The sequence below is a fragment of the Bufo bufo genome, chromosome 4 (assembly GCF_905171765.1).
Source record: "Bufo bufo chromosome 4, aBufBuf1.1, whole genome shotgun sequence".
NCBI lineage: Eukaryota > Metazoa > Chordata > Amphibia > Anura > Bufonidae > Bufo > Bufo bufo.
This window is the reverse complement of record NC_053392.1, coordinates 579,134,181-579,152,390: the sequence shown is the minus strand read 5'-3', so window position 1 is coordinate 579,152,390 and position 18,210 is coordinate 579,134,181. Positions and strand designations below refer to the sequence as shown.

Sequence of the window (18,210 nt, the reverse complement as noted above, 5' to 3'; positions counted from 1 at the left end):
CATGAGACAAATTATACCGCGCAATTGGAAGTCGACCGAGAGTTTGAGAAGGATTACTTGGGCCTCGGCACTAGATGTGCTGATCCACAGAGAGGAGATGTGTGCCTCTGACCATAACAAGATTCCAGCGTTTCTTAAGGGTTGGGATCCATGGTCCAGGTTTAGAGCCTCTCCCTCGTTCACGGTTTGGGTGGCTTCTGGGGCTCTCCCTGATGCCCCTCCATAAAAGTGCCTAGTTATTCACCAGCTATGCCTTGCGATTTTCTCCCCTTCCCCCCCCCCCCTTTCCACGTGTGTGTCGTCTTGTCTCCCCCCTTTTCTGTCAATGTTTGTCTAGAATTATTGGCCTATATATCATATGTTTGAGGCCGTGTTAAGCCCTTTTGGGTTTTTGATTCCGCTGACTATATGACAGCTGGTTGTTTGCAATACAGTTACAGATACATGCTTATACCAAGTCCTTGATGCTATACTGCTGTTTACGATTGCATGTCGCACTGTAACTATATATGTGGCTTCTAAACTGCAATTTGTGATGTTTCCTTTATGATTATAAAAGATAATAAAATCTTATTGAACCATAAATAAAAAGTAAAAAAAAACAAAAAAACACCAGAATATTAAAAGTTTAAATCACCCCCTTTTCCAATTTTACATATAAACAATAAAAAAATAAACATATTAGGTATAGTCGTGTCTACAGGGAGTGCAGAATTATTAGGCAAGTTGTATTTTTGAGGATTAATTTTATTATTGAACAACAACCATGTTCTCAATGAACCCAAAAAACTCATTAATATCAAAGCTGAATATTTTTGGAAGTAGTTTTTAGTTTGTTTTTAGTTTTAGCTATTTTAGGGGGATATCTGTGTGTGCAGGTGACTATTACTGTGCATAATTATTAGGCAACTTAACAAAAAACAAATATATACCCATTTCAATTATTTATTTTTACCAGTGAAACCAATATAACATCTCAACATTCACAAATATACATTTCTGACATTCAAAAACAAAACAAAAACAAATCAGTGACCAATATAGCCACCTTTCTTTGCAAGGACACTCAAAAGCCTGCCATCCATGGATTCTGTCAGTGTTTTGATCTGTTCACCATCAACATTGCGTGCAGCAGCAACCACAGCCTCCCAGACACTGTTCAGAGAGGTGTACTGTTTTCCCTCCTTGTAAATCTCACATTTGATGATGGACCACAGGTTCTCAATGGGGTTCAGATCAGGTGAACAAGGAGGCCATGTCATTAGATTTTCTTCTTTTATACCCTTTCTTGCCAGCCACGCTGTGGAGTACTTGGACGCGTGTGATGGAGCATTGTCCTGCATGAAAATCATGTTTTTCTTGAAGGATGCAGACTTCTTCCTGTACCACTGCTTGAAGAAGGTGTCTTCCAGAAACTGGCAGTAGGACTGGGAGTTGAGCTTGACTCCATCCTCAACCCGAAAAGGCCCCACAAGCTCATCTTTGATGATACCAGCCCAAACCAGTACTCCACCTCCACCTTGCTGGCGTCTGAGTCGGACTGGAGCTCTCTGCCCTTTACCAATCCAGCCACGGGCCCATCCATCTGGCCCATCAAGACTCACTCTCATTTCATCAGTCCATAAAACCTTAGAAAAATCAGTCGAGATATTTCTTGGCCCAGTCTTGACGTTTCAGCTTGTGTGTCTTGTTCAGTGGTGGTCGTCTTTCAGCCTTTCTTACCTTGGCCATGTCTCTGAGTATTGCACACCTTGTGCTTTTGGGCACTCCAGTGATGTTGCAGCTCTGAAATATGGCCAAACTGGTGGCAAGTGGCATCTTGGCAGCTGCACGCTTGACTTTTCTCAGTTCATGGGCAGTTATTTTGCGCCTTGGTTTTTCCACACGCTTCTTGCGACCCTGTTGACTATTTTGAATGAAACGCTTGATTGTTCGATGATCACGCTTCAGAAGCTTTGCAATTTTAAGAGTGCTGCATCCCTCTGCAAGATATCTCACTATTTTTGACTTTTCTGAGCCTGTCAAGTCCTTCTTTTGACCCATTTTGCCAAAGGAAAGGAAGTTGCCTAATAATTATGCACACCTGATATAGGGTGTTGATGTCATTAGACCACACCCCTTCTCATTACAGAGATGCACATCACCTAATATGCTTAATTGGTAGTAGGCTTTGAGCCTATACAGCTTGGAGTAAGACAACATGCATAAAGAGGATGATGTGGTCAAAATACTCATTTGCCTAATAATTCTGCACTCCCTGTAAATATTAAAAAATATCCCCTATGTAGTAAACGGCGAAACGTTAAAAAAAAAAGAAAAACGCAATTCGCCATATTTTAGTCACCTTGTCTCCCCAAAAAATAGGATGACTGTTCCGAAAAATGAGGAATGCACACAGATTTTTTGGTGTTTAAATTTTCTTTCGCGTGGTATTGAATATCGCAATACTGTTTTATGGTATCTAAATCAAATTAAAAATTTTGATATCATGACAATGCTAATACCATCCACCGCAGGATTCACACAGTTTGACTTAGAGACTGAAGAAAAGCGTGGATTACGGCCATAATTACAATAAAAAGGTGAGATGCTACTAGAGGAGCTGACGTGGTTGTTAATAGCAAACCCCGCTAGGGGAAAAAACCTCTTCCACTCATTCTGACAGAAACAAAGCTCCAAAATCTAGTTGACCCTTTCAGTTTGTCCATTCGTCTCTGGATGGAACGCAGATAAGGAGAGTTTGATCTGTAACCTGTCACTAAATTCTCTCCAGAATCTTGAGAGAAACTGGGCACCTCTATCTGAGACAATGAATTTGGGTATCCCATGTAATCTAAAAACACTGTTGGCAAACAAAGTAGCCAATTCTTTGGCGTCAGGAAGTTTCTTCAATGGAATCAGATGACACATCTTAGAGAACCTATCAATGACCACCCAGACAACCGTCTTTCCCTGGAAAGGGTGAAAGGTCCGTAATGAAATCCATTGAGATGTGGGTCCAAGGGAATGGGCAGAGGGAAAAGTAAACCTGCAGGACGTCTCCTGGGTACCGTGGCTCTAGCACACACACAGGGCCGGCGCCACCTGACGAAACTGAGCCAAACGGATCCGTTCTGACACACAATGTAAGTCAATGGGGACGGATCTGTTTTCTCTGACACAATCTGGCACAATAGAAAATGGATCCGTCCCCCATTGACTTTCAATGGTGTTCAAGACGGATCCGTCTTGGCTATGTTAAAGATAATACAAACGGATCCGTTCTGAACAGATGCAGATGTATTATCTGAACGGATCCGTCTGTGCAGATCTATGACGGATCCGCACCAAACGCTAGTGTGAAAGTAGCCTTAGCCGGTCGGTCTAGCTCATTATACATGAGACTTAGCATGGAAAAGAAAAAGTCAACAGAAAATAATTCAGAAGAGTTGGGCGATTGCGAAAATGCCCAGTCCTGAGGGTCCCTATGAAGCAGGGACATAATGAGGCCCACCCTCTGAGCTTCCACACCCAATGAGTGTGTCTTAAGGAGAAAATAAAGTTTACTGATCTCACGGAAGGAATTTTGACTTAATAGGATGGAAGAATCTCCTCTGTCCGTACCACTAACCTCCCCTTCAATAAACCACACCGACACCGACTTGGTTGGAGAAATTGACCGTGATGGCCGAACTTTATTATTCACATATAATAATAATAAATAATCACGACAATAATGACAATAATAATAACAACCGACACATTAACACAACCTTCAATGTTATGACCCACTGCACAGTAACAAAAGGATCCTGGAGGGCAACCCAAACCAGCGCCATCTTCCTTAACCGTCTCACCTTGTACTTCAAGCTTACCCTCGGCCGCACTCACCGACCCAAGAGCACCAACTGCTTGAAGTAACCAAGTATCTCCTCCTGTAGGCCTTTTAGCCCAGACAGGAGCCCCCATCCTCGGCATTCAGAAACCACATGAGATGCAGGCTCCAACATGTCCCGCATCTCTTAACCATTGAATCGCTCCCCCAGGATCCCCTAACAATCAGCCACGAGAAGACCACCGGTGACACCTCACCTGTGGGCATCCCGCCAAACCCTCAGGGCCGTCTCCAAACCCTCCTGAATGCTCAAAGCCCACATGTCAATACCGACATCATTAAGGTGCACACCATCCGCTCTCAAGAACTGAGGCGACGCCGCCTCCAATTCCCGATGGCGCACCACTATACCACCTTGCCTGCGAACAAAGCGCCCCACCTCCTTATTCAATTTCGCCCGCGCCTTATTGATCCGCTCAACCGACCTGGCGAACCTCCAACTACTTCTCGCCACCACCTCCGACCAAACCAGCAAAATCTCAGGAAAATCCGCCAGCAAACGCAACACATCCAACTTAATATCCCGGATCACATCCCGGGACCGACGTACCCCCAAATCATTCCCGCCGACATGAAGAACCAACACGTCCGGCGGCCGATCCAACTGTACATTCAAATAGATCTCCGGCAAGACTCTCCCCCAAAGAAGCCCCCGCAAACCAATCCACCTAATCCGCATGTCCTCCGCCGAAAAACCCAACTGGCGTCCGTTCCGCCTGACGTCCGCTCGCAAGGCACCCCAATGAACATATGAATGCCCAAAAATCCAAGTCAAACAAGGAGCCGACCCTGCAACAAAACAAACACAATTAAAAACACATCCAAGATTGTCAGATACTTTAACAACTTCCCCACCTCAAAGCCCTCACCAGCCATTCACAGCAAATGGGGCCGGATATATGACCGAAAACAATCCGACTCCCAACGACCTATACGCCGAATGACCTCCTCACCTAGGCCCCACCTAGCCGCCTCTGTCGCGGCGCCTATCCGAAAAGAATGAGAAGCGTATTCCATAGCGGGCAAACCAGCAGCCACCAAGCACTTCCTGAAAACAGCGACAAATTGGAAACGAGACAACCGAGACCCATCCTGATGAATCAACAACGTCCCCTTCCCACTCGGCCGCACCTCCCAGAAATCCTCCATACAACGCACAGGACAAAGCACAGACCCTACCAATGGCCTCAGCCATAAAACAACCCCTCTACCCTCCTGGTCTGTCTTAGACCTGCGAATGCAACACCGCAAAACACCATCCACCAAACCAACATCTTCCCATAACAAACCCCCAGTGCTCGTGCGACTCGCTGCCACCAACTCTGAGATGCGAAACGCTCCAAAAAATGCCAGAGAAAAAGCCGCCCTAAACAAACACACTTCATATGCCGACATACACACCGATCCCGCCTCTGACCATAACTTCTGCAACACCGCAAATGAAACCGGCCTGCGATTGTCCCTCCGTACCCCGCAACGGCGGTATCCCTTCAACGCCTGCCGTACCATAAAACACTTAGACACATCGGCCATACCTCGCAACCGCAACCAAAAGGCGACAGCCGCTAACCTCTTTGACGCCACTGAAAAAGATAAACCTGCTGCATAAAACGTTCCTAACCAGAAAACCAATAACGTTCGAAAATCGTCCAGCGAGCTACAACCCCCAACTTGCGCAATCAATTCCTCCCACAAAGACCACACAGAAGAATAAGCAGCCCACGTACCGTTACTAAGTGACCGCCTAATCAGGCCCGCTGACACCCCAAGGCCACGCTCCAGAGCCACTGAGGACAGGGCAACCCCCGAATTTCGGCACCCGGCGCCAAGCCGCGGAAACGCTCCCACTGAAAACGAGAAAGGGAATCAGCCAATGAGTTATCCACTCCTGGGACATGCTCCGCCACAAAACAAGCATTCAATCGCAAACCCCTCAGCACGAAGTACCTCAGCAAATTCAACATAGGCGGTGAATTAGCCGACTGACTATTAATTGCTTGCACAACTCCCATGTTATCGCAGTAAAAACGCACCCGCCGATTCCTCAGCCAGTCCCCCCACAACTCAGTGGCCAAGACAATAGGAAAAAGTTCCAACAACACCAAGTTTGAAAGTAAGCCAGCCTGCCTCCATTCCGCCGGCCAACCACCTGCACTCCATTGTCCCCTACAAAATACACCATAACCACAAGAACCAGACGCATCCGAAAACAACTCCAAGTCCACATTGCTAACCACCGCTTCCATCCACACCGACCTACCATTATAATCCAACAAAAAATTCTCCCACACCACCAAATCATCCTTCACAGCCCCTGGCAACCGTAAATAATGAAAAGGCGCAGTAATGCCCGCAGTGGCTAACGCCAAGCGACGGCAAAAAACCCGCCCCATTGGCAAGATGCGACAAGCAAAATTCAATTTTCCCAAAACTGATTGAACCCGCTTAAGCTGCACCTTCCTAGCCTTCCTCAGAAACACGACCTCCTGCAAGAGATCACGCACCTTATCCTCAGGCAAACGACACTCCATAGCCAAACTGTCAATCTCAATACCTAAGAACTTAATGACCGTGGCAGGGCCTTCCGTCTTATCCGCAGCCAACGGAATTCCGAAACGCGCCGCAACCCTCTCCATTGTATGCAGCAGCACTGCGCACACCCTAGATCCAGCCGGACCAAGAAACAAAAAATCATCCAGGTAGTGCAAAACCGAGTTCCAACCCGCCTCCTGTTTCACCACCCATTCTAAAAAACAACTAAACGACTCAAACAAGGAGCACGAGATCGCGCACCCCATCGGCAAACAACAATCAACATAAAAACAACCATCCCACTTAAAACCAAGCAAGTGCAAACTGTCAGGGTGAATGGGCAACAACCGAAAAGCAGCCTCAATATCAGTCTTAGCAAGCAGGGCGCCCTGCCCGAAACTCCGCACCCACCGCACTGCCTCATCAAAAGACGTGTATGACACTGAGCATAACTCGTCCGCTATCCCATCATTCACAGACCCACCAAGCGGATAGGACAAATGATGAATGAGCCTGAACTTATTGGGCTCCTTCTTAGGAACCAAACCCAATGGGGATACCCATAACTCCGGCAAAGGACACTCTGAAAAGGGGCCTACAACTCTGCCAGCCGCAACCTCCTTCACAATTTTATCCCTCACCACATCAGGGTAGCGCAAAGCTGAAATCAAATTCCGGGAAGCAACCCGCGTCCCCACCAAACTACACGGGATAATAAACCCCGCGGTAAACCCCTCCAACAACAACCGAGCCGCCTCCCTATTTGGGTACATCCTTAAATACGGCTCCATCTCTTCCACCCTCACCGGAGTCACCCCTCTTTTGCATAACCTCGGATCCCTTACCTTTCCCCCTCCGGAAACACCGGGACAGGCTATGGGAACCTCCGCAACCGGAGCACTCATGCTTAAACCTGCAATCGGACAAGAACCGGCAATGTCCTTCATTGAATTGCCAGCAATAACACTTTTTTCCCCCAACCTGAGACTCCGCAGCCGAGGCACCCCCGGCCGCTCCACGAAAGGGCTGAGACCCTCCACCCCGAGGTGCTGCCATCAAACGCATCCACAGACCAATATCCTTATGGTCCCAACGAATGCTAGGCCTGACCGCCTTCCGCTGCCGGAACTGCTCGTCGTACCTAAGCCAAGCCACACCACCATACGTCCGATGCGCCTCCCCAATAGCATCCATATAGCAGAAAAGAGCCGAGCAGTGCTCTGGCGTCTTTTCCCCAATGACGCTGGCCAAAATTGCAAAAGCCTGCAACCAATTCTGAAAAGTACGCGGAATCAACCTAAACCTCCTCCTTTCTTCCTCCTCCTTCTTACTCTCATCCAGCTTACCCCTATCCAAATTAAATTTCTCCAAAGGGAGCATAGAGAAGATCTCCACATATTCATCCTTCCATATCTTCTCCCTGACCTCCGGCTTCAAATGAGCCCCCAGCGGCCCCTCAAAACATACATAAATCTCACCCTTTGCTGAATCCGCCAACCTAACACCATCAACCACATCACCTTTTTCCCCAGCTACCCGCCCAGAACCACAGGCCTGGCCACCGGCCACCGCACCCCCACTCACACTCAGTAAACCCTGCGCCGCCCTTGGGACCACCGCCAAATCAGCCGCAGGAGACCACACAGCCGCCGGATTCCCCACTGCACCCGGACCTAACCTTGATAACAAAGCAAGCATACCCGATAATACATCCCTCACCAAAGCTTCAGAACCCCCCCCACTATGTAACCCTGAATTCCCGACCCCCCCAACATGCATTTGACACGCCGCTCTCTCACCTGGCCGTCCCCGGGCGGTGTCTCCGGCAGCCGCAGACCTCCCTTCTGATACCACGCACGAGACGTCACCTCCAGATGGCCCAGCGTCGTCCATACCACCAGCCGCAGACTCTTCACCCGGATCCACTTCGCCTTCCTCCAACTGGAAAGACTCCTCCTCTGACTCCTGTTGCAAAGGGCCAACGTCCGCAGCCCCTTGTGAAGAAGAGGCCCTCAATCCTCGCCGCACACCTCTCATCCCGGCGACTCCCAGTGAAGCTGGCTCCACAGCACCAGCACTGTGAGCCGCGGTCCCATGCAGCCGTTCCGGGGGCTCATCCTCTACCGCATCCCTTGAAAAGGCGCCATGTCGCCGACCCACCACCAGGGGTCGCGACGCGCTTCTTCTCCCTGCATCATCGCTCTGAGCCTCAGGCCCTCCCTGATGACGTCGCCGATCAGCAGAGCCTGACCGCGACGCAGGACAACTCCTCACCCCGACATCCACGAGGCCCAGGCCGTGGAGCGACCCGGCCGCAGCCACACCGTCGCCGCCTGCAGGTAATACAGACCCGCCTCGTCTCTCCCGCACCGCCTTTCGCGGGGAGACAGCCGCACGCGCCTGCCTTCTTCCTCTCGTCTGCCGGGAGACGGGACCCGCACCAGACCGTCCCTCTCCCGTCGTCCTGCCCTCTCTCCTCGCCGTCCTCCCGCTGCGTCTGCGAGCCGGCTCAGCCACAGGCATCGCAGGCTGCAGCGGAGGGTTCCTAATGGGGCTCCTCATTCGCCGACGCAGTCTCGGAGTCGTCTCAGGGCTCAGGGGGAACTGAACGCCTAGCCCGGCCGGAACGCACCGCCTCACCAGTTGCAGACGGGGGGTTCAGGACCGACTGCATGGTCTCTTGTAAACGGGCCGCACCATGTACCTGTACAGCCGCCCTAACCGCCTCCAATAACTCTTCCAGCGACGACATCTTGGCCCTGCAAACGCGCTTCACTATGCCAGCCACTGACTGACGCCCCACCTCCGGCCTACATATACTGCCCGCCAAACTGCACGTCCTCCCCTTCCTTCCTTAGGCCCACCCCTACCCCACAACATTAACCCCCTACTGTCCTACGGTCTTCCCCCCAAGTCAATTCGCACTACATTATGGCTGCGCCCCATTCCGTCGCTTTCATTACCGTCACCAGAGAAGAGGTCAGGGAGTTTAATCTTAGGTTCTACCGGTGATGGAGCTGTAACAACAGGACTGGTCTGGTAGGACTCTTGCTGCTGGACCCTCTCTGCTAAATCCTGAACCAGTTGGGCAATACCCTCCATCTGATTGGTCAATGCTGCCATGGCGTCCATAAATGAGAAGGTCGCTCAGAAAAATATTTTATGGACAGAAATAATGTAACGCTTGTAGACAGGGACAGACACAGACAGTGAGCACTAACCTGAAACCCAGCCCACTTTCCCTACCTACTTGCAGTTCAAGCCCTAGGTAGCAAGACCACAACTGGTCGACAGTCCCTATATTACTAAAGTGCAGAGACAGATAAACACTAAGAGGCAAAAACAACACAAAATGGGTCAGAACCAGGTGGACAACTCAGTACAAAATCGAGAGAGTGAGAGTGGTCAAAAGACAAGTAGAGGTCAAAAGCACAAACAAATCTAAATGAATCCAAGAACCTAGCTAGTGAGCCCAAACAAGGCTATCACCGGCACTGGTATATGGCCAGCAGAGGTCGCACTATGTTTTTTCCAGAAGAGTAAAAATACTCCTGTGACCATTTCTGAGGAGTATTTTTACCCAAGGAGTACGAAAGTTGCAGTAATACAAATACATAATACGTAGGCCTTCGCTTGTTCACATCTGAGTTGGAGGCTGCTTTTGGAGCCTCTGTTCCAGATTCTTTCAAAAGACCAGACAAAAAAAACTTGTATGCAGCACTTTTTTGTTTGGTTAACCCCTTAAGGACTCAGCCCTAATTCACCTTAAGGACTTGGCCATTTTTTGCAAATCTGACCAGTGTCACTTTAAATGCTGATAACTTTAAAACGCTTTGACTTATCCAGGCCATTCTGAGACTGTTTTTTCGTCACATATTGTACTTCATGACACTGGTAAAATGAAGTCAAAAAAATTATTTTTTATTTATAAAAAAATACCATATTTACCCAAAATTTGTAAAAAAAAAATGCAAATTTCCAAGTTTCAATTTCTCTACTTCTATAATACATAGTAATACCTCCAAAAATAGTTATTACTTTACATTCCCCATATGTCTACTTCATGTTTGGATCATTTTGGGAATGATATTTTATTTTTTGGGGATGTTACAAGGCTTAGAAGTTTAGAAGCATTCAACATTTTCAGAAATGTTCAAAAACACAATTTGTAGGGACCAGTTCAGGTCTCAAGTCACTTTGCGAGGCTTACATAATAGAAACCACCCAAAAATGTAGTATAAACTACACCCCTCAAGGTATTCAAAACTGATTTTACAAACTTTGTTAACCCTTTAGGTGTTCCACAAGAATTAATGGAAATAGAGATACAATTTCAAAATTTCACTTTTTTGGCAGATTTTCCATTTTAATAATTTTTTTCCGGTTACAAAGCAAGGGTTAACAGCCAAACCAAACTCAATATTTATGGCCCTGATTCTGTAGTTTACAGAAACACCCCATATGTGGTTGTAAACCGCTGTACGGGCACACGGCAGTGCGCAGAAGGAAAGGAATGCCATACGGTTTTTGGAAGGCAGGTTTTGCTGGACTGTTTTTTTTACACCCATGTCCATTTGAAGCCCCCTGATGCACCCCTAGAGTAGAAACTCCATAAAAGTGACCCCATCTAATAAACTACACCCCTCAAGGTATTCAAAACAGATTTTACAAACGTCGTTAACCCTTTAGGTGTTCCACAAGAGTTATTGGCAAATGGAGATGAAATTTCAGAATTTTAATTTTTGGGCAAATTTTCCATTTTAATCCATTTTTCCTAGTAACAAAGCAAGGGTTAACAGCCAAACCAAACTCAATATTTATGGCCCTGATTCTGTAGTTTACAGAAACACCCCATATGTGGTCGTAAACAGCTGTACGGGCACACGGCAGGGCGCAGAAGGAAAGGAATGCCATACGGTTTTTGGAAGGCAGATTTTGCTGGACTGTTTTTTTTGACACCATGTCCCATTTGAAGCCCCCCTGATGCACCCCTAGAGTAGAAACTCCAAAAAAGTGGCCCCATTTTAGAAACTACGGGATAGGGTGACAGTATTGTTGGTACTAGTTTAGGGTACATATGATTTTTGGTTGCTCTATATTACACTTTTTGTGAGGCAAGATAACAAGAAATAGCTATTTTGGCACCATTTAAAATTTTTGTTATTTACAACATTCATCTGAGGGGTTAGGTCATGTGATATTTTTATAGAGCCGGTCAATACAGACGCGGCGATACCTACCGGTAATATGTATACTTTTTTTTTATTTATGTAAGTTTCACACAATGATTTCATTTTTGAAGCAAAAAAAAATCATGTTTTAGTGTCTCCATATTCTGAGAGCCATAGTTTTTTCATTTTCTGGGCGATTATCTTAGGTAGGGTCTCATTTTTTGCGGGATGAGATGACGGTTTGATTGGCACTATTTTTGATCGCTTGCTATTACACTTTTTGTGATGTAAGGTGACAAAAAATTGTTTATTTAGCACAGTTTTTATTTTTTACGGTGTTCACCTGAGGGGTTATTTTTATAGAGCCGGTCGATACGAACGCGGCGATACCAAATATGTCTACTTTTTTTTATTTATGTAAGTTTTACACTATAACAGCTTTTTTCAAACAAAAAAAATGATGTTTTAGTGTTTCCATATTTTGAGCCATTGTTTTTTTTATTTTTTGGGCGATTGTCTCAGGTAGCGGCTCATTTTTTGCGGGATGAGGTGACGGTTAGATTGGTACTATTTTGGTGGGCAAACGCCTTTTTGATCGCATGCTGTTGTACTTTTTGTGATGTAAGGTGACAAAAAAATGGTTTATTTAGCAGTTTTTATTTTTTACGGTGTTCATCTGAGGGGTTAGGTCATGCGATATGTTTATAGAGCCGGTCGATACGGACGCGGCGATACCTAATATGTATACTTTTTTCCCCTATTTTTTACCAATTTTTTTTAACTTTATTTGGGGTAAATTGGCGTTGTGACAGGATGCCCGCTGAATGATTTCAGCGGACATCCTGTTCGGATTAACCCCCGCGGCAGCGCAATCGCGCTTTAAACTTAGTACGTACCGGTACGCCCTGAGTCCTTAAGGACTCGGGAAATAGGGCGTACCTGTACTCCCTATGTCCTTAAGGGGTTAAAAGACAGGCTCATGAACAGACTCCTTCATAGTCGGCTAAGTCTGTTCAGCTTCTTCCCTGTCAGTCAGGCTGGGCTCACATCACATTAATGTACACAAAAAACGTATATATGTCATCAGATGCCTCAGACAAATGCCATACTGTTGCATCCGTCACCACAAAGTTCTATTGTAAAAAGAAAAAAGTATACATTAGCCTTCATGTTTTTTTGCTGAACCTTGCAGGATGGAAAAACGTGGTACACTACACTTTCCCATACTGCAGAGTTCTGCAAAAAAAGTATACTTTTTTTTTTTACAATGGAACTCCTTGGTGATGAATGCCACAGTATTGCATCTGTCTGAAACGTCTGTTAATGTATATGTTTTTTTTGTATGTTGAAAGTATGACAAAAGCCCACCCTTACTTGCCCGATCCAGCACTTCTGTTATTTTTGTTGCTCTGCTAATCTAACGGAGCAGAACAACAGAAATATATAGTGGTTGTGTGAACATGGCCTAGGAGGTGAGTATTTATGCAGGGGACTAAATACCATCAGGCAATTATAGCCAAGTGATAAAGTCCAGTCCAATATAGCAGAATTAACCCTGTACTTTATCAGTTGGCTATAATAGCCTGCCTGCATTCACTACACACTGCACTACATACACTATACTACATGCATCAGTGTGTGATGCAGCACGCCCCGCTATCCTCACTGTAGAAACTACTGGGAGCCAGCCCCTCCTCCATTGAGCTCCCCCTGCTGCTCCGGCGCCCACCCAAACCATCCAATAGTAAAGCTCCTTACTGTATAGAGCTTTGCTATTGGTCATTTCAGGGAAAAGCAGCATCGCTGCGCTGTCTGTGCCGTTCCCTATGCGGTTGAATGTAAGGGAAAAGTCTAAGGCGTAGTGGTACGCCTTAGACTTTTTCCAGGGAGTAAAATAGCCTGAACAGGCATCATTGACGCTTGTACAGGCGTTATTGTGACCTCTGATGGCCAGGAAAGGGTTTAAATAGAGCACCGCGTCCTAGGATCAGAACCTGACAGGTCATGACTCTGCGCTCCATCAGTCAGAACACTAGCACATAGCAACAGAACAGCTGAGCGATCAGACTACTGCTAGTCTCCTCTAGCACACGCCCGCTCTGGGGAGGAAGAGCATTACATCCTGTTGCCATGGATGCTGTCGTGTCACCAGGGGGCGTGGCCTAGCAGAGCATCTCTCCCAGCGCAGTCGCGCCAACGCTGGAGATCTTGCTGCTGGAGCCCAGACAGGTACGTTTGTGACAGAAACGTAATATATTTTAGTAGACTAAAATGCTTTTTTACAATTATGAGCCACTTCTCCTCCCCTGCACCAATCAATCATTCACCCTCAATTCACTGCTAAAATCCATCTTAAAAGACAAGATGGACTATCAGCTCACTGAGGGATGAGGTTACATGCTGCCCATAAAAGTCTATAGAGGAGTGACCTGCTGGAGAGAGACAGAGACACAGAGCTGCTGCTGCTGACTCTGGTAAGTTTTCCATCTCACTCGAGTGCTGGATTCACAACTACACCGCCCAGTACTGCTGTATTATGTCCTCCATGCTGCCATTGCTTCTGGGGGTGTTCTACAGAGAGATAAGGGACCAGGATCTCCTCTTCTCTGATCTCTGTGTATGGATGTTATTTTCCACCCACTCTGGAGCTGAGCGACGGAAAAACTTTCAATCAGAGATGAAGCCTGCAGAGGGGATAACAGGTGAAAAATCTGAATACAAGTCACATAATGGTCAGGTACAGTTTTATCCCCTATGTACACACGTGACAGCTTATTCTGAAAAGTAAAGATAAATTTAGACGGGTAGATTATTGGGAACAAGCGTTCCTGGGAATGCTCGTTCCTGACAATCGGCCTGTATAAAGGTGCAGCTGATCACCCAATGAACGAGCAAAACGCTTGTCCATCGGGTGAACCTGTTTAGGCACCTAAATTATCGTATCTGCTGCCCAGAAACAATGATTCTATATGGGGAAGAGGGATCGCAATAGTGACCGCTCGTTCTCATACTATGGAGGTGATCACTTCATGTAAATGCAGAGTTTTACCGCCACTGACTGAGCACCAAATAATCTGCTACTGTAAATGCACCTAAAAGTACACTTTAAGATTAGTGGGTCCTCTATCTGACGGATAAAACTTTACTTATGAGACAACCACGTCTATAAGGCTACTTTCACACTGGCGTTTTGGCTTTCCGTTTGTGAGATCCGTTCAGGGATCTCACAAGCGGTCAAAATGGATCAGTTTTGCCCTAATGCATTCTGAATGGAAAAGGATCCGCTCAGAATGCATCAGTTTGCCTCCGATCAGTCTCCATTCCGCTCTGGAGGCGGATACTAAAATGCTGCCGGCAGAGTTTTGCTGTCCGCTTGACAAAACTGAGCCAAACAGCAGACACAATCTGCCACAATAGAAAACGGATCCGTCTCCCATGGACTGTTAATGGGATTCATGACGGATCCGTCTTAGCTATGTTACAGATAATACAATATACAAAGTATATTTTTATGAGGAGCATGTACCAGCTTCGCTCCCCCCCACCCCTCTCCCAGGAGAAACTACCTTTTAAAAAAGCTCACAAAATTGCATTTTGCGTTTTTTTTTTATGTACGGTAATTCCAAAAATAAAATAAAACAGTACCAAAAAAAAAAATATATTAAAAAATCCAACGTAAAATTAAAGGGATAATCTGTAATACTTTACAAATCAGTTTGTAAATAAATAAAAAATTAAAACAAAAAAAGCCAAAAACTATCAGAAAAATAGTTGTGACTTAAAATATTAAAAATATGCAAATATAGTTTTATTACGGATTGTGTGTGTGTGTGTGAGTGCGTGTGTATGTTCCCCCCTCTCTGTGTGCGCTCTCTCTCTCTCTCCCCGTCTGCTCCTTGTGGCTGAGCGAGGTTCATGTTGCTCTCTCTCTCTCTCTCCACTGCCAGCCCCTGATGTGATGGCGAAGAAACCCCGTTGACAAGGCACTGCTTTTTCATGACGGTGAGTTTCCCTTTGAGTGTATTATAATTTTGTGATAAAAATTTCAAGGAAAAAAAAACACACAACCTCCTTCCTCCCTTCCTTCCTTCGAGGGAGGGAGAAAAAAAAAAGAAACGGGGGGGAGAAAATATATCTCCAGACAAGAAAAAAAAAAGGAAAAGAGGAGCAAATAATAATAATAAAAAGCAGTTGCCAAAAAAGCCTGCATATTAGGTTTCAGCTTAGAGAGCTATTGGCTAGTGCGTCCCCCCGGTCTTTACTCCTCTTTCTTTTTTTTTTGGGATTACAATTTGGCAGCTACGGGGGGTTGGAATAATAAAATATTTACGGCGAATATACAGTTTCTTTTTTATCGTACGCTCCTTCCTTTCTTCGTCTCATAGTTGTTCGATGTGTTTTTTTTATGTTTGTGGTTTATTTTTGTGCTATTTTTTTCCCTTTTGTGGTCGACTCTCCGTCGCAGACGTTGCCGAGTAGGTTGGTGCTATGTGAATAAAATATACTATTATTATACGTTTCCTATCGCTCCGTGTGAGACGGCGAGGGGTGGAGGGATAACCAGGATCGTGAGGAGGGGAAGGGGGCTGTTGTTGTTTTTTAACTCTTTTTTTTTTCTCCCGTCGGAGGTGGTTAAAAAAAAAAAGTTGCCAAGAAAGGTGACGGTGTGACAAGGGAGGGGTAGTTTTTATTTTTTTTCCCGATGCAAATTGAAGAAGGGAGGAAAGGAAAAGTCTTCTTTCAATGACTCATTGATTTGAGCTGGTTAAAATTAGTTTTTCTCTGTCTTTAACTCCCACTACCACCATCACCTCCCCCCCACCCCTACCCTCCCCGCCCTGGATCACCATCAGGGAGGAAAAAATAGAAAAAGAAAAATAATCTTTAGCAATCCCCTCCCCTCTTTTCCTTCTCTCGAAAGCTGCATCGTTCGCTGCCCACGACGATTTATTTCGAGGTGTCTTTTGTGGAGATGGGAGACGTCGCCTGGTCCTCTCGCCGATCTTTACCTCACGACCGCCGGCTGCTTTTGAAATCGACTCCCCGGCTTCTTCCTGGGCCTAGCGGCGGTCGGAAGTCGTGCAGCGGCGCGCAGGAGTTGTTTTTTTTCACACCGTCCGTCGTCGATAATTTTTTTCACCTCGCCTTTTTGGTATTTCATCTTAAAAATTTCCTTCAAAGCGATGAGGAAAATCGACGAGGCCGCCATGACAGGACGGAAGAATATGCGTTACTGTGGTTATGGCGCGGCGGGAATTGGCTGGCTTCCTGACGGGCTTTTATTAGTTTCTATCATGGCAGCTCCATTATTTCCCCTCACTTTCAAGGTCGGGGAAAGAAGCGGCACCTCCATGGGGTGATTGCTGACGCCGCCGCTCAGTCGCGGCCGCTCGTCGTCGTCTTCTTCGTCGGCTCGGCGGGAATCTCCTCCTGACGGGGTTGGTTGGTTTGTTTTTTTTACTCAGCTTTTTGTGCCTTCGTGTTCACCGCAGCCGCCGTTTATATGTCTGATTGTTTTTATGACTTATCTGTAATTAAAATGTCTTCCCCGGGGAGTGTGTGGCGTTTGTATGTGGCGATGTTACGGAAAGAGTACATAAGATGTTATTTAATGGCGGTATTTCTGTCAAATAATGTGTTTGTGAGGGATTCGGGAAGATGGCGCCGGCTGCTGGCAGGCGGCCAGTCAGGTTGGCGCAGTTCAGCGCGGCCTCCATTTTATGAGCGAGGCTTCTGATTCCTCTTCTTCAGGGTCTGGGCTGGCGGCGGTGGCGGGAGCCTAGATACTGGTGTATAACAGTATGTTTATTCTCTTAAAGGGGATCTGCCCTAAAACATAGCCTTTCTTCCTTTTTACTGTGTTCTGTTGTCCTCTGTTATCAGCCATGAGGGACTGAAGAGAAGGCTGACTGAAGCCATCTTCAATGGGGTGACCTGTAGGTGGTTCTGGAGGTTCTTCTCCGAACCTAGTGCTGGAAAGTTACTAGACTTCATTTAAATGGTTGATACCAGGGAACAATAGATTGTATTTAAGGGTATGTCCAGACTATTGCTTTTAGCCACGTTCCATCGGTTTTCGGTGGAATTGTATTATTTTTTTAAATAGAAAATTGCATTAAATTTCCGTTTGAAGTTATCCCCTATCCACAGGATAGAAGATAACAATTGGGTGGGCGTCCTACCACTGGGACCCCCACCGATCACGAGACCCCCTACAGCCCCCTCTAAGGGCTCTTTCACACTTGCGTTGTTTTGCTCCGGCATAGAGTTCCGTCGTCGGGGCTCTATGCCGAGAGAAATCCGTTCAGGATGCATCAGGATGTCTTCAGTTCCGGACCGGAACGTTTTTTGGCCGGAGAAAATACCGCAGCATGCTGTGCTTTTTGCTCCGGCCAAAAATCCTGAACACTTGCCGCAAGGCCGGATCCGCAATTAATGCCCATTGAAAGGCATTAATCCGGATCCGCCCTTAAGCTAAACGTCGTTTCGGCGTTTAGCTTTTTCTGAATGGTTACCATGGCTGCCAGTCCTGTTTGCCATGGTGAAGTGTAGCGGGGAGCGGGGGAGCAGTGTACTTACCGTCCGTGCGGCTCCCAGGGCGCTTCAGAGTGACGTCAGGGCGCCCCACGCACA

At 46.5% G+C, this 18,210-nt stretch overlaps 1 protein-coding gene across 4 annotated transcripts in view; it reads left to right on the top strand.

Moving 5' to 3' along the window:
- The first annotated feature begins 15,506 nt into the window (after positions 1-15,506).
- Positions 15,507-18,210, top strand: part of BICRAL (BRD4 interacting chromatin remodeling complex associated protein like) — a 61,586-nt gene continuing 58,882 nt past the window's right edge. Inside the window, exon 1 of one of the 4 annotated variants that reach the window (XM_040430360.1) lies at positions 15,507-15,579. The gene's annotated coding sequence lies outside the window, so the exon portion shown is untranslated. Of the gene's footprint in view, positions 15,580-16,189; positions 17,377-18,210 lie in introns of those variants that run through there. The other 3 variants (XM_040430359.1, XM_040430358.1, XM_040430361.1) reach the window with 3 other exon arrangements.